Source organism: Sapajus apella, unplaced genomic scaffold (assembly GCF_009761245.1).
Source record: "Sapajus apella isolate SASKATOON/1434 unplaced genomic scaffold, GSC_monkey_1.0 scaffold2, whole genome shotgun sequence".
Classification (NCBI taxonomy): Eukaryota; Metazoa; Chordata; class Mammalia; order Primates; family Cebidae; genus Sapajus; species Sapajus apella.
In genome coordinates, this window is record NW_022436942.1 from 6181297 (window position 1) to 6206450 (window position 25154).

Below are 25154 nucleotides of genomic sequence, written 5' to 3' on the forward strand. Positions count from 1 at the left end.
ATTAAGTTTCTAACATATGATATTTGGAGGACACATTCAAACCAAAGAATATAGGAAATCTAACATAGTTGAACTTAGAGAAGGATAGAGTGGAATGGTGATTTCTGAGGCATGGGATTGCTTAGAGAAAATGAACCTGATCAAAAGATCCAAAGTTTCAGTTACGTGAGAAGAGTAAGTTCTAGAGATCGCCATGTACGTCATGATCACTACAGTAATCACTACTGTATTTTAGAGTCATAAATATAGTAAAATACACTACTGTATTTTAGAGTCATAAATAAACCTGGATCCTCCACCCAGGTTACCTAAGGGTGTAAGTCCACTGCTTGGACCCTGAAGACTGGATGGTGAGGCAAAGCCATGGTGCCCAGCTGAGAAGCAGGTGTCCCTGAGCACCCAAACATCGGGGAGCACCCAAACATCGGGGAGCACACTTGGGAACATAACAGGAAAAACAGTCTCATTGCATACAGTATGCAAAGAGCAAGAAAATTGGCTTATAAGCAACTTAGAGATGGGTGGTGGGGCAGATATGCAAAGCTGTCCTGCTGCCACCCAAGGGTGCCCTGTTCAAGTCCCAATAAACTCATGTACTCCCCAAGCTGGATTTGTCCAAGTCATTCTTTGGTCTCTTGGCCCTTCCCAGTTTGGAGGGATGTTTTTCTATGGTTTTTCCTGTAACAGTATTATATACTAGAAATTTGACAAAAGCATAGATCATAAATCTTTTCAACACACAAAAAAGATTAAGGTGAGTTTGTGCAATTATTATATGTTAACTAGTTTGATTGTGGTGATCACTTCAAAGTGTGTATGAATAGCAAAAGCTCAAGTTGTATACCTTAAATGTATATTATTTCTTTTTTTTTTCTTTTGAGATGGAATCTTGCTGTCATGAGGCTGGAGTGCAATGGTGCCATCTAAGCTCACTGCAACCTCCACCTCCTGGTTTCAAGTGATTCTCCCATCTCAGCCTCCTGAGTAGCTGGGATTAAAGGCATGCACCCCCATGCCCAGCTAATATTTTTGGATTTTTAGTAAAGACGGGGTTTCTCCATGTTGGTCAGGCTGGTCTTGAACTTTCAACCTCAGGTGATCCGTGCATCTTGGCCTCCCAAAGTGCTGGGATTACAGGCGTGAGCCACTGCACCCAGCCCCAAATATATATAATTTCTGTTTGTAAATTATACCCAACCAAGTTGAAAAAACTAAACTGAAGATCTAACTTTCTTTGAACAAAGAATATAGTAGTCTCCCCTTACCCAACATTTCACATTTCATGGTTTCAGTTATCCTTAGTCAACTGCAGTCTGAAAATATTAAATGGAAAATTGCAGATATAAGCAACTCCTAAGTTTTAAGTCGCACACCATTTTGCATAGTACGATGAACTCTTAGGCCATCCTGCTATGTCCTGCCTGGGACATGAATCATCTCTTTGTCCAGCATCTCTACACTGTATACACTACCTGCTATTCCTCTAAACATCCCCAAACCTTGGAAATCACCATTCGACACTCTTCTTCTATGAGTTCAACTATTTCATTTAGTTGCAGTCTCATTATCAGATTGAATGGTGTGACGGCACAGGTTTGTGTTCAGGTAATGCTTATTTTACTTGTTTTATTTTATTGTTGTTGATCACTTAGTGTGCCTAATTTACAAACTGAACATTATTATTTTGTATAGGGAAAAAAGCACAGAATATATAGGGTTTGATACTATCCCCAGTTTTGGGCATTCACTGGGGATCTGGAATGTATCCCCTGCAGACAAATAAATTACTGTAGTAGAATGGATAAATAAGTTATAGCACAATAATCCAATGAAATACTACACAGCAATTCTCCCTACTAATCTTATTAGTTCTGTCTTTCTGGAGAACCCCAAGTCATACACCACCTGACTCTAAAATCTGTTAAATCCAACACCCATTTCACAGACTGTGACACTGGGAGACTTAAGTAACTTGCTGGGGCAAACCACCAGTACATTTGGACTCAGCCTGTGCTCTTTCCACTAGACTACATTTCCACTCAGCGGTGTGTAGCAAGCCCCATGCCCTATGCGTCCCTGTGCGGCCCCCAATCACACTACGTACTGCTCTGAACATAACGGAGCAGCAAAGAACATTAGAGCTGGTGGGCAATTTCAAAATGGAGTAGAAATCTCTCATTTTGCATGTGTGAGTACTGAAGCAAAGCTACACAGCAAGAGCCAGCTCCAAAGCAGCACATCTCTCCCAAACCCATGATCTGTATTTTTTTCCTTTCTTCCTCTAACCCAATAAATGTTTATTTTGTCCTAGTCCAGATCTGAAGAGAAGAGAAACGTGAGGGAAGAACAGGCGGTGGCAGTCAGAAGAGAGTGGGTGGAACAGTCCCTGCAACTCTTCAGAGAAAAGAAAGGGGCGCTGGCCCAGGCCCAAGAAGGGTCCCTGGGGGCTGATGTCGGCAGGAATCCCCGCATCTCCACATGCGGAATTGAGAGAAGTGCCTGGCAGATTCAATCATACAGTGACTCAAATGTCACAGCATGACTATAGAGAAAGAATAATAGTGGAAGCATCCCGGCCAATTTTCAACAGAAGGGCTCGGGATAAGGAAGCTTAAGAAAATTGCTGAAGAGAATGATAATGACAATAATAAAAACAAATAGCTCCCATTTATTGAGCACTTACGTGTCTGACGCTGTGCTACACACTTTACATATCAACCTGATGACGTACAGTTATGATCCCCATCTTATGAGGAGGAAACTGAGGCGTGGCAAGGCTGAGGAAGCTGCCCAAGGACACACAGCTTGTAAGGTTAAGTCTGCGTACCTTAGCACATAATCATAATGGCAGGCATTTCATATTTAAGGCTGCAGTAAGTGCTTGGAGTACTCCTCACAGAAGCCCTGATAAGCGTGTATTAGTCTTTCATTTTGTAGGCGAGGTAAATAAAGCTCAGGGAAACTAGTTGTTGAAGGTCACACGGTGAATGAGTAGCAGGGCAAAATTCCACCTCCAACTGGTTTTATTTTGAAGCCAATCATAAGCATGGAAATAACTGCTACAAAAAGTTAACACACCTGGCTACTAGAATAAAATTTTAGTGGAATTTGTCCATTTGATGTATTACTCATAACTAAATCCCAGTGACTCTGATAAGCTGCCTGCAACCCAGGGCCTAAGGTACTGAAACAAGAGAAGCGTGAGTTTTATTTAGCCATTTTTACTCTAAATGTCAAACCACCTCTCTCCACAACCCTCACCATCCTAAGTGACAACAGCAGACACTTGTGTAATCATCAGCACTCTTAGAATAAAGGCATTCATTCTTTCTTACAGGATCTTGATCTAACCCAAATATCTTATAAAATATAGAAGATACACAAAGCAAGAACCTGAAAGAATTTATCCTTCTGGAAAATTATAGAAATTATCCTAATAAAGATGATCCTAATAAAGATTCAGTTCTATGACCCCATAGACTTCTGCTCAATTAGTGTTTACATATTTCATGTCTAAACAATTCAACAAAAAGGAAATATTAATAAATATGGCTCTTAAATATCTGAACAAATGCTCCTCCTCAATCATAAAAAGAAAAGGGCAAATTAAAAGCACATAAGATTAACTTTAACCATAAAGCAGTGGCAAAGCTGTGGGGGGGAATCACTCTCATGAATCGATGGTAGGAGTATATGATTCATATGACTCCTGGAGAGGGCAATTTTGCAGCATCTATCAAATACAAAATACATGTACCGTTTGATCCAGCCATCCACTCTTAAGAATTTATCCTACAGATTTACTTACACAGGTACAAAATAACCTGTTTACAAAGTTATTTATTGCAACACTGGTTTTAATAGCAAAATATGTGAATCAATGGAAATGTCCATCAGTAAGGAACTGTTCACAAATTATGGTTCAATTGTGCATTGGAACACGGCACTCCACAGAAGGAATGAGAAACTTTTTACATATAGAGAATGTATGGACTCTGATATCTATTATTAAGTAAAAATGCAAGGTACAAGACAGTGAATGCTGTATTCTATAACACAATATGTATAAAAGGTTGGGGGATAATAAAATATTCACTTACATATGAAAACATTGGAAAGATACACAAGAAAGTGCCATCCAGGTGTGGTGGCTCACACCTGTAATCCCAGCCCTTTGGGAGGCTGAGGCAGGTGGATCACGAGGTCAGGAGTTCAAGACCAGCCTGGCCAACATAGTGAAATGCCGTCTTTACTAATAAATACAAAAAAAATTAGCTAGGTATAGTGGTATGTGCCTGTAGTCCCAGCTACTGAGGAGGCTGAGTCGGAAGAATTGCTTGAATCTGGGAGGTGAAGGTTTCAGTGAGCCGAGATTGTGCCACTGCACTCCAGCTTGGGCAACAGAGTGAGCCTTCATCTCGAAAATGAAAGTGCAAACATGCATTTGCCTTAGGGAAAGGAAGCTGTTATTTGGGTAACAGAGGTGGGAGGGAAATTCATGTATGCCCTGTGCTTTTTGAATTGTTTTTCCAGCTTTATTGAGGTATAATTGACAAATAAAAATTGGATATATCTAAGGTATACAACTTGGTGTTTTGATATTCATACACTTTACCTTTAAAATTTTTAACCATGTGATTATATCTCCTATTCCAAACATTAATAAGTTAAATTAAATTAAAATAAATGATTATTTTAAACTTGCTTTCCCCACAGTGGGTAAGGTGCAGAATGAACAAACAGTAGGAAAAGATAAGTTTCTTGATACGTTTCTCAGTTGTTTATTATAGACATTTAAACTTTTCAATTTTTATAATTCCAATAAAGATTAGGAAGCCATTTTTTTCATAATTCCCAGCAGAATTTTTTTGACTATTAAAAGAAAACAGGGTAGAGATCCAAGATGGCCAAATAGGAACAGCTCCAGAGTGCAGTCCCTAGCAAGAACAATGCAGAGGGTGAGTGCTTACTACATTTCCAAACAAGTTTTCACTGCCCACAGACCAGGAGATTCCTTGCTCAAATAAACATCATGAGTTTTCAGCACAGCAGTTTCAGCCAGGGCCAGGTTGGTGCACAGAAACTCACACAAATCTGGAGGCCATTTCAACTGGTGCCGGGAATGCCTGGGAGACAGAGCCGCCCATTCAACTGAAAGGGATGGGGCAGAGACAGGGAGTCAGGTGATCTGGCTCGGTGGGTACCACCCCCACAAAACAAGCAATTCGAAATGCTCTGGACTGAGAGTTTCGCAGCAAATGCAGCTGGACCCAGGACGGTCCAGCTCAGTCAGGCGAAGGGTGACCACCACTGCCGAGGCAGTTCACACAGCAGCTGGGAAGAGCCTGCAGCAGCTCAGCAACACTTCTTCTGGTAGACTGTGACCAGACTACTCCATGTGGGGCAGGGCATCTACAAAAAAAGGCAGCAGCACCTCAGAAACTTATAAATAAAGCCGACCTGCCTAGGACAGAGCACCTGGGAAAAGAGGCGGTTATGAGTTCAGCTGCAGCAGACTTAAAAGTACCTGCCCAGCAGCTCTGCATGGAACAGCGGAGCTCCCAGTACAGCACTTGGACTCCTATAAGGGACAGACTCTCTCCTCAAGCAGCTCCCCAACCCCCATATACCCAAAGAGACACCTCATAAAGGAGAGCTCTGGCTGACATCTGGTGGGTACCCTTCTGGGATGAAGATAACGGAAAAAGAAACCAGCAGCAACACTTACTGCTCTGCAGCCCCCGCGGGTGATCCCCAGGTAAGCAGGGTCTGGAGTGGATCTCCAGCAGTCCTGCAGCAGAGGGCCCTGACTGTTAGAAGGAAAACTAAGAAACAGAAAGAAATAGCTTCAACATCAACAAAAACTACAAAGATTGCAGGTAGATAAAGCCACTAAGATGGGAAGAGACCACTGCAAAAAGGATGGAAACACCAAAAACCAGAATGCCTCTCCTCTGCCAACTCCTCACCAGCTAGGTATCAAAGATGGATGGAGAATGAATCTGATGAATTAACAGAAATAGGCTTCAGAAGGTGGGTGATAACAAACTTTCAGAGCTAAAAGAACATGTGCTAACCCAATACAAAGAAACTAAGAACCTAGAAAAAAGGTTAGATGAGATGCTAACTAGAATGAACAGCTTAGAGAAGACTTGATGGAGCTGAAAAACCCAACATGAGAACTTCATGAATCATATACAAGTTTCAATAGCTGAATTGACCAAGCAGAAGAATGACTTGATGGAGCTGAAAAACCCAACATGAGAACTTCATGAATCATATACAAGTTTCAATAGCTGAATTGACCAAGCAGAAGAAAGGATATCAGAGATTGAAGATCAACTCAATGAAATAAAACGAGAAGGCAAGAATACAGGAAAAAGAGTGAAAAGAAATGAACAAAGCCTCCAAGAAATATGGGATTATATGAAAAGACCTAATCTACATCTGATAGATGTACCTGAATGTGAAGGAGAGAATGAATCCAAGCTGGAAAACACTCTTCAGGATATTATCCAGGAGAACTTTCCCAACCTAGCAAGCCAGGCCACCATTCAAGTCCAGGAAATACACAGAACACCACAAAGGTATTCCTCAAGAAGAGCAACCCCAAGGCACATAATCATCAGATTCACCAGGGTTGAACTGAAGGAAAAAATGCTAAGGGCAGTCAGAGAGAAAGTTCAGATTACCCACAAAGGGAAGCCCATCAGACTCACAGCAGATCTCTCGGCAGAAACCCTACAAGCCAGAAGAGAGTGGGGGCCGATATTCAACATCCTTAAAGAAAAGAACTTTCAACCTAGAATTTCATATCCAGCCAAACTAAGCTTCATAAATGAAGGAGAAAGAAAATACTCTGTGGACAAGCAATTGCTGAGAGATTTCATCACCACCAGGCCTGCTTTACAAGAGCTCCTGAAAGAAGAACTAACCAAGGAAAGGAACAACCAGTACCAGCCACTCCTAAAACATACCAAATGGTAAAGACCATCGACACAATGAAGAAACTGCATCAACTAAAAGGCAAAACATCCAGCTAGCATCAAAATGGCAGGATCAAACTCACATATAACGATATTAAACTTACATGTAAATGGGCTAAACGCCCTACTCAAAAGACACAGACTGGCAAATTGGATACAAAGTCAAGACCCATCTGTGTGCTGTATTCAGGAAACTCATCTCACGTGCCAGGACACACATAGGCTCAAAATAAAGGGATGGAGGAAGATTTATCAAGCAAATGGAGAGAAAAAAAAAAAAAAAGCAGGAATTGCAATCCTAATCTCTGATAAAATAGACTTTAAACCAACAAAGATCAAAAGAGACAAAGAAGGGCATTACATAATAGTAGAAGGATCAATGCATCAAGAAGAGCTAATGATCCTAACGCACCCAATACAGGAACACTCAGAAACATAAAGCAAGTTCTTAATGACCTAGAAAGAGACTTAGATTCCCACACAATAATAGTGGGAGACTTTAACAGTCCACTGTCAATATTAGACAGATCAATGAGACAGAAAATTAACAAGTATATCCAGGACTTGAACTCAGATCTCGACCAAACAGACCTAATAGACATCTACAGAAATCTCCACCCCAAATCCACAGAATATACATTCTTCTCAGCACTGCATTATACCTACTCTAAAATTGACCACATAATTGGAAGTAAATCACTCCTCAGCAAATGCAAAAGAATGGAAATCATAACAAATAGTCTCTCAAACCACAGGGCAATCAAATTAGAACTCAGAATTAAGAAACTAACTCAGAACCGCACAACTACATGAAAACTGTACAACTGGCTCCTGAATGTCAACTGGATAAACAAAGAAATGAAGGCAGAAATAAAGATGTTCTTTGAAACCAATGAGAATGAAGATACAACATACCAGAATCTCTGGGACACATTTAAAGCAGTGTCTAGAGGGAAATTTATAGTACTAAATGCCCACATGAGAAGTGACGAAAGATCTAAAATCGACACCCTATCATCAAAATTGAAAGAACTAGAGGAGCAAGATCAAAAAAAAAAACCTCAAAAGCTAGCAGAAGACAAGAAATAACTAAGATCAGAGCAGAACTGAAGGAGACAGAAACACAAAAAAACCCTTCAAAAAATCAATAAATCCAGGACCTGTTTTTTTGAAAAGATCAACAAAATAGACAGACCGCTAGCCAGATTAATAAAAAAGAGAAGGGAGAATAATCAAACAGATGCAATAAAAAATGATAAAGGGGATATCACCGATTACACAGAAATGCAAAGTACAATCAGAGATTACTACAAATAACTCTATGCACATAAACCAGTAAACCTGGAAGAAATGGATAAATTCCTGGATACTTGCACCCTCCCAAGCCTAAACTAGGAAGAAGTTGAAACTTTGAACAGACCAATAACAAGGTCTAAAGTTGAGGCAGCAATTAAGAGCTTACCACGCAAAAAAAGCCCAGGTCCAGATGGGTTCACAGCCGAATTCTACCAGACATACAAAGAGGAGGCGGTACAATTCCTTCTGAAACTATTCCAAATAATACAAAAAGAGGGAATCCTTCCCAAATCATTTTATGAGACCAACATCATCCTGATACCAAAACCCGGTAGAGACTCAACCAAAAAAGAAAACTTCAGGCCAATATCCATGATGAACATAGATGCAAAAATCTTCAATAAAATACTGGCAAACCGACTGCAACAAAATATCAAAAAGCTTATCCATCACGATCAAGTAGGCTTCATTCCTGGGATGCAAGGCTGATTCAACATATGCAAGTCTATAAACATAATCCGTCACACAAATAGAACCAAAGACAAAAACCACACGATTATCTCAATAAATGAAGAGGAGGTCTTTGACAAAATTCAACAGCCTTTATGCTAAAATCGCTCAATAAACTAGGTATTGAAGGAACATATATCAAAACAAATAAGGCTATTTATAACAAACCTACAGCCAATATCATACTGAATGGGCAAAAACTGGATGCATTCCCTTTGAAATCCGGCACTAGACAAGGATGCCCTCTCTCACCACTCCTATTCAACATAGTATTGGAAGTTCTAGCCAAGCAGTTAGGCAGGAAAAAAAAAAAAAAAAAAAAAGGTATTCAATTAGGAAAAGAGGAAGTCAAATTGTCTCTATTTGCAGACAACATGAGTGTATATTTAGAAGACCCTGTCGTCTCAGCCCAAAATCTCCTGAAACTGAAAAGCAACTTCAGCAAAGTCTCAGGATACAAAATCAATGTACAGAAATCACAAGCATTTCTATACACCAATAACAGACTAACAGAGAGCCAAATCACGAGTAAACTCCCATTCACAATTGCTACAAAGAGAATAAAATACCTAGGAATACAACTAACAAAGGATGTAAGGGACATCTTCAAGGAGAACTACAAACCACTGCTGAAGGAAATAAGAGAGGACACAAACAGATGGAGAAACATTCCATGCTCATGGTTAGGAAGAATCAATATCATGAAAATGGCCATACTGCCCAAAGTAATTTATAGATTCAACACTATCCCCATCAAGCTACAAATGACCTTATTCACAGAACTGGAAAAAAACACCTTAAACTTCACATGGAACCAAAAAAGAGCCTGCATAAGCAAGACATTCCTAAGCAAAAAGAACAAAGCTGGAGGCATCACGCTATTTGATTTCAAACTATACTACAAGGCTACAGTAATCAAAACATCTTGGTACTGGTACCAAAACAGAGGTATAGACCAATGGAACAGAACAGAGGCCTTGGAGGCAATGCCACACATCTACAACCATTTGATCTTTGACAAACCTGACAAAAACAAGCAATGGGGAAAGGATCCCCTGTTTAACAAATGGTGTAGGGAAAACTGGCTAGCCATGTGCAGAAAGCTGAAACTGGACCCCTTCCTGACACCTTATACTAAAATTAACTCCAGATGGATTAAAGACTTAAACATAAGAACTAACACCATAAAAACCCTAGAAGAAAACCTAGGCAAAACCATTCAGGACATAAGCATAGGCAAGGACTTCATGACTAAAACACCAAAAGCATTGACAACAAAAGCCAAAATAGACAAATGGGATCTAATTAAACTTAAGAGCTTCTGTACAGCAAAAGGAACAATCATTAGAGTGAACCATCAACCAACAGAATGGGAAAAAAATTTTGCAATCTACCCATCTGACAAAGGGCTAATATCCAGAATCTACAAAGAACTAAAACAGATTTACAAGAAACAAACAAACACATCCAAAAGTGGCGAAGGATATGAGCACATTTCAAAAGAAGACATACATGAAGCCAACAAACACAGGAAAAAATGCTCATCATCACTGGTCACTGAGAAATGCAAATCAAAACCACATTGAGATACCATTTCATGCCAGTTAGAATGGTAATCATTAAAAAATCTGGAGACAACAGATGCTGGAGAGGATGTGGAGAAATAGGAACACTTTTAAACTGTCAGTGGGAGTGTAAACTAGTTCAACCATTGTGGAAGACAGTGTGGTGCTTCCTCCAGGACCTAGAAATAGAAATTCCATTTGACTCAGCAATCTCAGTACTGGGTATATACCCAAAGGATTATAAATCATTCTATTATAAAGACACATGCACACGTACATTCATAGTTGCACTGTTTACAATAGCAAAGACCTGGAACCAACCCAAATGCCCATCGACGATAGACTGGACAAGGAAAATGTGGCACATATACAACCATGGAATAGTATGCAGCCATAAAAAATGATGAGTTCATGTCCTTTGTAGGGACATGGATGAATCTGGAAACCATCATTCTCAGCAAACTGACACAAGAACAGAAAATCAGACACCACAAGTTCTCACTCATAGGCAGGTGTTGAACAATGAGAATACATGGACACTGGGAGGGGAGCATCACACACAGGAGTTTGTTGGGGGGGACTAGGGGGGGGACGGAGGGGGGTGGGGGGGTGGGGGGGGGAAGAGATGGGGAGAAATACCAGACATAGGTGACAGGGGAATGGAGGCAGCAAACCACATTGCCATGTGTGTACCTATGCAACAATCCTGCATGATCTGCACATGTACCCCAGAACCTAAAGTACAATAAAAAAACAAAAAACAAAACAAAAATAAAAATAAAAGAAAACATAGACTATTGTGCCCCTACATTTTCAAAAAAGCTGAACCAACGATATTTCTTTTTCCCTTAAGAATTGATTTTCCTTATTTCCCGTTTGGTAAAGATTTAGAAGGGTTGTTTTGCTTTTTTCACCCCCCTAGAGTAACTTAAACCCCAGCTCAATACTTCTGTAGCAAAATAGTGATGCTTAGATCCAAACTTGAGATGTGACTAGAGGCTTCAATGCTCCCATTTGTGGCTTTCATTTGTACATGGCAGTGTTCTAAAATTTGGTCACCCCAGCCATGTTCTGCTCATTCCCCTTCTTAGAAAATGCATTACAGAAATTTCTACATTTTCTGTCATTTGGGAACATGGCTCTAGAAAGCTTTTTAATTCTTTAAATGTTTCCAAATATTAATTGAAGAGCACAACAGCTGTACCAAGTCGTAAGTAGCATATCTTCAAGACGCTATCCTTTATGAAGTGACATTTCTAACACTTCCAGGAAAGTCTGAATAAACTACACGGCTACTAAATCAATAAATAGGTGTTTTTCGATATGTGATTATAATGTACATGAAACATAAGAAGTTTCCCATTAGAAATGAACCTGATAGAACAAAAACTGAGTTAGTGGCCAGTGACACCACTATGCTAGCTGAGTTCCATGGAGGAAGTACGTCCTAGTTCACAAGGGCTGCTGTAACAAAATACTATAAACGGGGTGGCTTAAGAACAACAGATACTTATTTATCACAGTTCTGAAGGCTGGGAAGTTCAAGATCTAGGGGCCAGCGGATTCAACATCTGGTGAGGGGCTGTTTTCTGTTCATTGATGGCACCTTCTTGCTGTGTCCTCACATGAGGAGAAAAGCAAGGCAGCTCTCTGGGACCTCTTTTATAAGGGCACCAATTCTATTCATGAAGGCTCTATCCTTACAACCTAATTACCTCCCAAAGACCCCCACCTCCTCACACTATCACATTAGTGATTAGGTTTCACATATGAATTTTGGGGGGACACATTCAGACCATAGCAAGGTATAAACAGAAGTTAAAGATGCTTCAGCTTCTGTTAATGTAGAAATAAATGAAACAGAACCAAATCGAGACCTGATCATATTTTGCTCCCATACACAGACTAAATATTCTTTAAACAAAATATTAAAGGGTACTAAGTGGGACAGGAAACCAGTACACAAAGCCTATTACAAAATGACTCTTGAGCATTGTATTAAAAGCTACTCGGAACTAAAAAGAGTAATGAAAAGATAAAACCACTTCACAGGTGTCTTGGTAGAATTGTACGTGTAGTTAGCAGAGAAATGGGAACTGTGGTGGTCCCCAACACTGGTATTGCAGCCCTACCCAACTATCCAAATGGCTAGTAGAAAATCAGATTAAAAAATGTTTTAACTAAATATGTGTTGTGTCACTACAGGTTATAGATCCTTTGTATTCAAAGCAAAGTCCATAGACCGGCAGTACCAGTATCACTTGGTAGGATGTTAGAAATGTAGAATCCTAGTCCACCCTCAGACTACTAAGTTAGAATCTGCATTTCAACAAGATCTCTAGCTTGTGATTCACATACATATTAAAATTTGAGAAGCACTGGTATAGAGTGTGAACACAAAAGGCAGAGAGATCTGCATTGAAATCAGCTCCAGCTCTTAGCTTTGTAAATGAGCAAATTATGGAACCTCCTGAAGCTCCAACTCCCTCATTTTAAAAATGGAAATTATAATAGCTGGCCTGTATGTGTTAATGACAGCTAAATGGGAGCACATATAAAAAACATCAAATAGAGTACTAGGCACCGAGTAGGTGTTCCTTGAGTATCAACTCTTTTCCTCTACACCGCTTCCCATTTTAAAAGAAAAAATATTTCCTAAGAAACAATAGAGGAGCCATACAAAAATTGTAAACATTGTAAAGTTTAGACATTCTTAAATCCCCTACAATATTATTGACAACTAACTTAAGACTTCAACGCACATCTAAGCTAAATGTCTTTGTCTAATTCCATTAAAACAGCCTGGAGTTTATAATCTTACACAGCCACCATGGAATATATTTCAGGTTGCAATATATATATATATGAATTAGCCAAACACAGTGGCACATGCCTATAATCCCAGCTACTCAAGAGGCTCAGACACGAGAACTGCTTGAGCCTGGAGGTTGCAGTGAGCCGAGATTGTGCCACTGCACTCCGGCCTGGGCGACAGAGGGAAACTCTGTCTCAAAAATAAATAAATAAATAAATATAATAAAAATTGATTAAAAATATATATGGAAACAATAAGTGAATCATTAATGTTACAAAATAAATGAGATTGAAAGTCCTGATGACTTATTTTCCTATACACAAAACAGTTACACGCCAAATTTAGAAGCAAGTTTGTCTATACATAACTTTTTATCTCCCAATCACATAACCAAGTGCAAGTGTTGCTATAACTATTTATATTTATCTTGAGTGACTGTAAAGAAATCGTAACATTAAAATAATAATAATGGACTAATTGTGTTATATACCTACTCTTACATCAGGAACTGAACTAGGCTATTTATATATTTGCAGGAAAACTGTAAGGAGAAATGTGGAGTCTTAATTAGGGAGGGGCAGTTGGGCTGGCAGGACTAAGGGACAGCAAAAAGAGAAAGCATAAGCTATAAGTCTGCTTTTCTTCATGATCCAGAACACACAGCCCTCCTGTGCATGAAACTCACAATATTCCTGCACCCAGCTATTACCAGACCTCAGGTAACAGAAAAATGCGGGTTAGCTCACTGCAGCCTTGGCAAGATCAGTACTGCACAAAGACCTCTTCAGCACACAGCACAAGCACCATCCTGTAAAATCCCCAGCAAGCATTGTCTCTTTGCAGTTAGCGCCTCTCTTGCTAACTTTCCCGTGGCTTCCTTGCAATGTATTTTCCTACTTTCTCTAATAAATCTGCCTTTCTTTCCTTACTGTTTTGGAACAGTAAGGAAAGAAAGAATGGTAAGAGTTCCAAGACAGTAAATGCAGAAAGGCAGATTTATTAGAGAAATAACAAAAAGTTCTTTTCCAAGAACTGTCTTGAAAAATTCTTCTTACTGCATGTGCCACCAGGCCAGATATTCACTAATCACTTGCGACAAGAAACACTACAATGAGTTGTGACATTTTGAGAGGCACCTTGGCGGGAAAGGTGTAAAGTTGTTGAGGAGATTGAAAATATCTTTCTTCACAGTGAAAATGACACTAGCACAAGTAACTGGATCTCTTCCCATCTGCCCCTTTCTCCAATCCAATCCTGGAGATGCCATTAGAAAGTGACCAGCTTGAGGCTGGGGAAGAAAAAACAACCTAGGAGGAAATAACAATCCTAGAAGAGTTTGGCACTGCTAACCGGGAGCGCAGGAGGGAAGAGGCTTCTAGATGTACCCACTGTTTGAAACCGCATGTCATGACTGGGCCATTGCCTGTCCAGTCACAACTGAATTTTGAAAGGATCAAGAATACCAGCCAGCCCAGCAGCATTGGACAGGTAAGCAACCAAGTGGGAGCAGCGATCAACAGATTCACTAGGCCCTGGGATTTATTCTCCTAAACCAAAGGGAAAGGTGATTGCAACTGAGCAAGGTAACTCTTAAGAAAGAAAAGTTTCAGGGTTTAGGCTCTCGATCCTGAAGAAATTCTGCCCCAATCCACAGAAGGGACATAATCTCAGGCTAGGCTTTAGCCAGAAGGAGAGGTGAACAACCCTAAGGAGTACAGGCTCCAGAGAAAATTGTGGGTCTGTCTTAGAGCAATAACAGCTAAGAAAGCCAGGAGACAAAATAGACAACCCATGCAAGAGACAGCAAACGGAATGAACCAGACTGAAGAAGAATTTTAAGTAATCTTAATAAAATTAGTCTGGAGGAGATAAGGAAAGATATTGCAAACCAAAGCTAAAACTGGAAGATGTGAAGAAGAAGTAGCTGGATATATACTACACAAAATAAAACAATTAAGATAAAATGAGGCCAGACGTGGTGGCTCATGCCTATAATCCCAGCACTTTGGAAAGCTGAAGCAGGTAGATCACCTGAGGTCAGGAGTTTGAGACCAGCTGGCCAACATGGTGAACCTCATCTCTACTAAAAATACAAAAATTATCCAGGCATGGTGGCACATGCCTATAATCCCAGCTACTCTCGAGGCTGAGGCAGGAGAATCATTTGAGCCTGGGAGGTGGAGGTTGCAGTGAGCCACGGTCTCACCACTGCACTCCAGCCTGGGTAAACACAGCAAGATCCTGTCTCCAAAAAAAAAAAAATTAGCTTAATAGCAGAATGAACACAAAGTAACATATTGCTGAGAAAAATCACCATAAACATATATCCACTCAGCAATATGTTGACAAAATGTATAAACCACTCAGGAATCTAATAAGTAAATATCGAACTTTGCACTCAATGATTTTAAGATGCCCCTTTTGGAAGCTGGTAGATCAAGGTGACTCCACAATAAGCAGTTATGTGGAAAAGCCAAACAAAACATTGTTAATTCATAATTTATTGATATATATAAAATTGTATAACCCCAAAATAATGCCAGTCTTTTAAAACACACCCGAATATTTACAAAATTAAATGTATCAGGTCACAAAGGAAGTCTCAATAAACTGCACAGGATCAGCATCATGGAGGATCTGCTCTCTGATCACGATGCAGTAAAATTTAAAATCAACCCCAAATGGCAGATTTTTAAATCTCATATATCCAAAAACAAAATATCATACTACTGAACAATCATTATATTTATTAAAAAATTAATTACAAGAAGAATTATAAAATATTTTGAATGAAATAGTAATAAAACAAACATTTGGTTTGCAATTAAAGTAATACTTCAAAGAAAAGTTACAGTTTTAAATGCATTTATCAGTAACCAAGAAAATATGAAAACAAATTAGCAAAGCATTCACTCAAAATTAAACCAGAAAAAGAATAACAAGTAAACACAAAGACTCATATAGAAAGAAAATAATAAAGACAAAGATAAAAATCAATGAAATACATCATTTTAAAAAAATAGTGAAGTTGCCCATAAATATATATACCTAGTATGTACTCACAAAAATTTTAAAAAGTGAAGTTTAATAAAATCAAAAGCTGATTTTTTGACAGGATTAAGAAGATAAATTTCTGATAAAACTGGAAAAAATAAGCAAAATACAGAATGAAAGGGGGAAATAACACAGACACAATAGATTTTTTAAAAATACAACAAAAAAAATAACGAGTTCAGAAAACTTTGACAAAAGGGAATTTCTGGGAATGTATAAAATGCCAAAAATCACACTAGAAATATATTTTTAAAATTGGATTTAAGTTAAAAGGAGCTTACTTTTGACAAAGCTAAAAAAAGGTGACAGATTAAGAGAAGATATTTGCAATGTCAAAATCAATGAGGAAATTCTATTTAGAACACCTAAGAAACTTGAGCAAGCAACAAGAAAAATACAAGAAACCCAGTTGAAAAAATAGGCAAGAGGAAATGAATTGCTGGTAATTCACAGGAGAGAAACTAAATAGTTAATAATACTTGATCTTTCCAAGAATGTTAAAAAGCCTACATAAATAACACAAATAAAAACAATGTTTTACTTGTATAACACTGTATACCTTTCCAACTGCTGAAAAAAAGAGGTCAGGAATTGGTAAATGGTGAACTTTTGGGGAAATAGAAACCTTCATGTGCTAATACTGAGAATATAGATAGGTAAAGTCATTCTAGAAAGGAGTTTGGCAATATTTTCTGAAAGGATGCATATTCTAAGATCTAGCAATCTTATCACTGAATACACATAGTCCAAGAAAACCCAGGCATAGTTACACAAAGGTATATGTACAAGAATGCAGCCTCTTTGTGCAAGTGGGTTGTTAGATACCACTCAGGTGCCATCTTTAGCACTGTGTATGAGTAACGTGGTGGATGAATATCATTAAACTAGAAACGCATACAGTAATATGGACTGATAGTAAACATACATTGCTGAAACATGCAAGAAATAAAACCAACTCTATAGCATTAGAGCATTTAAGTTCAGTTGACCCTTGAATGATGCAGGGGTTGGAAGTGCTGATCCAGCACAATTGAAAATCTTCATGTAACTTTTGACTCACTGAAAACTTTACCAGTAGCCTACTATTGACCAGAAGCCTTATTGATAACAGTCAATTAACACGTATTTTGTGTGTTACATGTGTTAAATACAGTATTCTTATAGTAAAGTAAGCTAGAAAAAAGAAAGCACTATTAAGAAAATCATAAGAAAGAGAAAATATATTTAATATTCATTAAGTGGAAGTGGGTCATCATAAGAGTCTTCATCCGCATTCTCTTCTGGCTGAGTAGGCCAAGGAAGAGGAGGTACAGGAGGGGTTGGTCTTTTCTCAAGCGTGGCAAAGTTGGGAGAATATCAACATATAAGCGAACCTGTAGTTCAAATCTGTGTTGTTCAAGGGTCACCTTTACGTTTGAAAACATTCACACACACACACAAAAACAATTATTTTTCAGGGTACATACATATCTAAGTGTATATATCAAACCCATAACACTGGTTACCTTAAGTGGGGAGTGAGGGAAATGGAGGTGAGCAGCAGTACATTGGAAAACGCGCAGGTGTGTGGAGAGAGATGGCAATGGGATACAAAGGCAATCAGGTTTCCTGGTCAGCATGAATCCTGCTTGTGCTCTGCATGTGATCCATGAGTTTCAAATGAGGCAAGATAAGCAGACTCCGGCCAGAGACACGAGCAGTTTACAAATCCTGAGAAATTGAACAGTAATGCAAAAATCATAAAGGAAACACCTTGGGGATGAAGGATGAATACTGGCTATTTTAAACTAGATGAAAAAACTGGTATGGTATAATAAAAAATAAATATTTGGTCTTTATCCCCAGTTCCTGACACAGAGGCCATAAAACCCTTTGAATCTCCTGAGAGATTAGAGTGTTTTTTGTATGCTAATGAGGTGACCCCTGGCTGGGCCCCTGGATAGCTTCAGGATGGGGGCCAATCACCAGAACAATCCAGTCATCATTACAGAGTTAGAACTTGCACCCTTCTTCCCACCTCTGGGGTGGGGAAAGAGGCCAGAGAATAAGTTCAATCACAATGGCAATTATTTAATCACTCACACATAAGTAAGGAGACCTCCAGGAAAACCTTCAAGCAAAAAGTTTGAAGACCTTCCAAGCTGGTGAACACACTGACATGCTGGGAAGATGGTACGCCTGAAGAGAGCGTGGAAGCACTGGGCCACCCAACCCACCCCATACCTTGCCCTATGCATCACTTCTGTTTGGCTGTTCCTGGGTTGTATCCTTTATAATAAACCAGTAAACATACATAAAATTTTTCCCTGAGTTCTGTGAGTTGTTCTAGTAACTTATTGAATATCCTATTTATAGCCACTTGGTTAGAAGTACCAGTGACCAGAGACTTGCAACTGGCGTCTAAAGAGGGAACCGTTGTTTGGGACGGAGGGCTCTGACACTAACTCCCAGTAGATGATATCAGAATTGAGCTGTTTGACGCCCAGTTGGTGTCAGCGTATTAGAGATGTGGTGTCAGAACCAGCCAGATCAGTAATGGCTTGGCTAATGGAAGGATTTGCCAATTTCATGTAATCATCACCAAGTAAAAAAGTTCCATCGATTCAATTTATCTTGATCAAATATTTGATGAAACTCTAGGTTTGAAGAGATAATGTGTGTAGAAGATCTCTACCAGTCCTAAATTTGTGTTAAGATATAGCACAGCAAAGTAAAATAATCCTAAAACTCTATCAACCAAAAGAGTCAATCTTAGTAAAATATTAGAAGAGATTTATTCTGAGCCAAATATAAATGACCAATGGCCTGTGACACAGCCCCAGGAGATATACATGAGAACATGTACCCAAGGTTGTTGGGCTACAGCTTGGTATTATACATTGTAGAGTGATCAAAGACATCAATTCATACATGTAAAGTGTACATTGGTTCAGTCCAGAAAGGCAGGACAACTGGAAGCAGGGCTTCCAGGTCACAGAAGGAGTCAAAGATTTTCTGATTGGCAGTTGGTTGAAAGAGTTTTATCTAAAGACCTGGAATCAACAGAAAGGAATGTCTAGGTTAAGATAAGGGGTTGTGGTGGCCAAGGTTTTATCATGCAGATGAAGCCTCCAGGTTGCAGATTTCAGAGCTCTTATCAGACCTAAAAAGGCGCCAGACTCACTTAATTCTCTCCTGAACCTGGGAAAAGACCTAGAAATGAAAGGCAATTCTCTACAGAAGGTAGATTTTCCTCCACAAAGAACAAGTTAGCTACATCCTTCAAATTGCCAAGTCAGCTTCATTCTTCAAACTGCCACTAGAACTATATTTATTTATTCAGTTTTGGAGGGCCATCTCAAAATATGTCAAAGAAATATATTTGGGGGTAATATACTTTGATTTCTTTCAGGGCCCACTATCAGTCATGCGATGCTGTAGTAGAGTTAGGCTGGAATGTGGTGTCTCCTTGATATAAAGTCTGTTTTGTTGGTCTTAAGATCTCTATTTTAATGTTAAAACTGTTCAAATGTGCTTGAATTCCTAAGGGAGGTGGGTATAATGAGGCCTGTTCAACCTTCACTTTTTATCATGGTCTGAGCTAGCTTTTGCAGGTTTACTTTGGAATGCCCTTGGCCAAGGGAAGGGCCCATCAGACAGTTAGGAGGCTTAGAATTTTATTTTTGGTTTACAATTCTAATTCCTCCCCCCCAAGCCACCCCCCCCCCTTTTTTTGGCAGCAAAAAGAGGCATAGGAGTTACTCATTAAGTACAATGTGCTCTCCAAATTAGTTTGCACTGAATTGGACAGGATTTTCTTCTGACCAGAAAGTTCACTAGCACACTGTTCTATCTGCATGCTTTTTAATGGAATACAGAAATAGCAAATATTAGCTAGTCTAATGCTGTTAGAGCAGTTTTTTTTTTTTTTTTTTTTTTTTTTTTTTTAGTCAAGCTGCTTTCATGATAGCAAAATGGCCTCTCTACGTCTCAACATGAAAAACCTAGTCTTGGCCAAGATTTGTGCATTTACTTAATGACCAGGTGGGCTGAAGCCTGCTTCTCCAACAATAAACATTTGTGGGCTGCCATTAGAACTATAAAGAGTCTTTATCTGCCTAGAAGTTACGTCCTCTTGTAACTCCATGGGAATTCAGTCATGAGGAAAAGAAAATAAATATTTTATACAAGGTATAAAATGCAGAGCACAAACACAGGTGTGAAAAATGCAACTTTATTATTGTGTAATGATTTAATTTCCAGTTTGGGCTCCCAATTCTTCAAAGTTCAGTGGCAGTTGTGTCCACATCCTAGGGGCTGATGCAAGGGTTAGGCATTGAGAAGGGGGTGGGTAATTCTTGTTGTTGCTTCCTCTCACATGCATCTTCGGAGCCACCATGGGCCCATCAGGTTGATGGGATGCACTGAGTTATCAGCACATGCAGTCCCTTATACTGAACCATATGGCTCCATTAGGTCCAGATGTGCTCACTGCTATTTCCATGTTACTCTAGAAGGCACAGAATCATTCTGCAGGAGCCCAGGGACCTCAGTGCTGCTAACTGTTATGGCATCTATTCTAGGAACTTCTCCTCCTCCCCAGAATGCGAATCTAGCAACAGGCCACAGGGCTCCTGTCTTTGAGACACTGCATAACTCCATTCTGCTCACTTCTCCTCTAACAACCTAAAAGAATGTCTTCTGCTTGAGGGTCAGGGGAGGCTGCTCTCCCTCAAGGTGTTTCTTGTCAATATTTTATGCCCAGACCTCCACTATTCTGAGAAGGGGAAATCAGTAAGAACCTTTTTGTTCTGTTTTCCATTCTGTCATAAACTTTCCCTAAGTTAGCACAGAAGATCTTGCTCGAAGGGAGCAGGGAAAAGGTTAGCTAGAGAAAAGGGAAGAGGAAAAAAGGTGAATTTCCAGGAAAATAAATATAAACTTCCATGCCAAAAATTTTATTCCACACATTATTACCTCTTCTCTCTAGATAATTCACTATATTTCATGTCCAAAATAGCAGTGTGCTTAAATAAGCACTTAATAGACAATAATGATCAAAAGGAAGAGCAGGCATGTCACAGGATATCGAATTTAAGTCAGTGATTTGATAAGGATTAGGCATGGAATCCCTTGCATTCCAAACCACATCACTGGCAGTTAATTTACATTTTGAAATGTATACCTGCTAGCACTCGATTCAGCTGTCCATATCCAAAATGAGGTTGCTGCTTTTCAAACTCCACAGATGAAGGGATTACACTAAAATTTCTACCTAACGTATTATCAGTGGGACAGAAATAGGAAGAAGTCTGGTACTTAGCCCAGTTCCAAGTTGACAAAAGTGTACAGACTCAAGATAGAGTGTGCTGCTTAGGACTCATTACTGTGCGACCAGCAGAACTCTACCTCAAGTTGGCTGAAATCCTAGGAACATTTATTTTTCATGTGACCGAAGCATGTAGGCCCAGGGCAGTCTTCAGGGTCATTTGATCCTAAAACCACGATGTCAACATAGCTGAGGCCTTGCTTTCTCTGAGGGTCTTTTCCCTCTGCCCTCCTCCTTATGTCAGCTTCATCCTTCAAATTGCCACCAGGGCTATGTTCATTTATTCAGCAAATATATATTAAATATCTTTGCTATATTCTGAATGTGTTCCCCCCACCCCAACATTCACATGTTGAAATCTAATCCTCAGGGTGATAGTACTAGGAGTCAGGGTCCTTTGGAGGTGTTTAAGTCAGGAGGCTGGAGCCCTCAGGGATGGGATGAGTGCCATATAAGAGGACTTGGGAGGAAAAGTCCATTTCTTCTATTTCTTCCACCACATAAGAATGTACGCGTTGTCCACTTCAGGGACCCAGCAAAAAGGAACTGAGGAAGCACCTTGAAACAGACAGCAGCTGTCACCAGACACTGACCCTACTGGCATCTTGATCTTAAGCTTCTCAGCTTCCAAAATGATAAGAAACAAAGTTTTGCTCTTAATGAATTACTCTGTCTCAGTATTTTGTTATGATGGCGTAAAGGACCAGGACACTCTAACATATCAGGCATTGTTCTGTTTTGGTAGTACAGAAGTGAAGTAGTGAGATAAAGCATATATTCTAGTAGAAATGACATGCCATATATACAGAAAAAACAGATATAAAATATGGCATTAGTTCAACAAGCACTCTGAAAAAATAAAACAGAGCAAAAGAGAGTAATGGGAATGCTACTTTATCCAAGATGATCAAGGAGCCCTCTTTGAGGAAGAAACATTGCATCTGAGTACTAATTATAGTGAGGGAGCGGGCCACGATAATACTTAGAGAAAAAGAGCTCCCAAGCAGTAGAAACATCAATTGCGAGGACTTTAGGGAAGGAGTATGTGTGGCATGCTGGAGGAAGAGTGAGAGGCCAGTACAGAAGTCCTCTGAGCAAGAGGGATAGCAGTGTGAGATGAAGCAAGAGTAGAAGCTAAGAAACACTAGCAGGGATTTGGGAGACCATGCTACAAACATGGGATATTAGTTTAGGGCTGCCAGGAAGCCACTGGAGGATGTGAGCAGGGATTATCTGACATGTTTTAAAAAGGCCACTATAATCTGGGCAGAATAATCCATAGGGGTGAAAGGGCAGAAACAGAGAGCACAAACAGCAGGTGTCACGGTTGGATAGAGTCCCCCGAAAAGATATGTTCCAGTCTTAACTGCTGGCACCTGTGAATCTGACTTTATTTGGAAAAAGAATCTTTACAAATATAACTAAAAATCTCACAATGAGATTATCCTGGATTTAGGGTGCACCCTATGCCACATATCTTCTGAGAGAAAGGCAGAGAGATATTTGGTAAATAGGAACAGAGAGAAGCAAGCCATGTGAAGACAGAGGCAGAGACAGGAGTTATGCTACCACAAGCCAAGAAACATCTAGGCCATGCAAAGCTGCAAAACGCAAGGACAAATTCTCCCCTCAAGCTTTGGGAGAAAACACGGCCCTGCTGACACCTTGATTTCTAATTTCTGGCCTCCAGAACTGTGAAAGAATCCATTTCTGTTGTTTTAAGCCACCAAATTTGTAACAGTTTGGGTAGCATCCCTAGGAGACCAGTACAGAAGCTACCACAGTATCCAGGCAAGAAATGCTAGTGGCTCAGACAAGGATGGGAATAATGCAGATGATGAGATATGGCTGATGGGGTGTACAGTTTGAGGGTGAGGCTGAAAATGGATAGTTTCCTAGAACTAATAAGATGTCTTATTCTACTCTCTTTCAGGAGAAGAGAGAGGTTCTTTTCCCACTAACCATCAAGTGATCTGCCCCTTTGGAAGGCAGCCCACAAATCTCAAAAAAAAAAAAAAAAATGGACCCCATCTCTCAGTCTGGGGTAGATCCAAGTCTTCCCCAGACAAAATTTCCCACTAATACTTTACAGAAATGGGCACTTTGAGTGCTGAGTTATTGACCTCCTCAGCCCTCACGATGTCCGGGTGAACCTAGGTCAGTTGCCGTTCCCAGGATTAGTCACTTTTAGCCCCACATCTTCTTGCCTCATTCTTGTCCTGAATATCTCATTATTCTGAATATCCCCATTCAGATATTCTCATTTCAGACATGTGCCGTGATTCCAAAAGAAAATGGGATTGTGATCATCTATTTGATGGCTATGCAAAATGGTCTCTCTCTTTCTCAACAAGAACAAACAAATGTGCTCCTGCTTCTACTGGTAGCCACCTTGTGACCCAAAGAAGCCAGCCAAAGATAAGTGGCCCTGGAGAATAATACAGAAATAGAACTGGAGTCCTGATCATGTCATTGGCCTTGAGCCCACACTTTTCTCTGGATTTTCAGCTATGTAAGCTAACAAATTGCCCTATTTTAAACTGGTTTGAATTATGGTTTCAGTTTCTTGCACCTCAAAGTATTCTGACTATCTAGTACCTGACTCAGAACCATAGAGGCAAAAGGGATAGCTCATTCTAATGGTTTAGTCTCATCAGGGGCCACTTCTGGAACTGGAAAGGGGTCAGTCTCAATCAAATCACATGGCTAAAATATCCACACATAGTATGCATTAATTCACATAACTTTTAAATGATACATTTAATTTATAAATTTTTTCAGTTAGTGGAGAAAATCAGGCTTGAAAGAAGTGCTTACTACAGCATGTCCAAAAAAATATTGGGAGCAAGAGTGCTAACACAATTTTATTGTCCAAACTCTTATCATCCAAGGAATGAATTTAGGTGATCGCTTTAGGTATGTGAGCACCAGATCCATCAAAATAGAATCCACAGACTGAGAGCCTTCATTTTAATAGATACAACCATTGTTTCCCTGGCTATTAACCTGAGAAAGGACAATCAAGCTAGCAGAGAAACTGTTTCATGGCAAAACAAACCAACCAACAAATACAGAGCTACCAGCAGCATCCTTGATATAATGCAATGAGACCTCCAAACTCAAGTCACTTATTCCTGTTCAGACACAGAATGAGCTTTAGGGGCTTATGACTCACAAGCACCATAGACACTCTTCTGCTCTGGGAAGATCTAACAGAAGCCACAAACTGGCCGTTCATAAACAAATTCAGCCCACAGACATGACTTGCTTCACATGCACAGTGTATTATTAAAATTATCATTACTATTGAGCAAATTTCACATAAAAATCTGGATTTCTGGTTTCTCTTTAAAAACTGAAAGCTCATTTGTAATTGAATCCATAATCCCACATGGTAACAATGGCTACAGTGAGCATGCAAGCTCCATTTTCCTACACTCCCCTCCAATCCCTGTTACCTCTCAGTAAGTCCTCATTTACATTTTCCTTTTAACCCCTGTAGCATTTGTGTTTGTGACCCTGGTCCTGAGGCTGCTGGGAGTCTGGAGTCACTACTACAACTCTGTGATTTTGAAAGACGTTTGCTTATACTGCCAGAGCGTCTACCACATTTGGTCAGT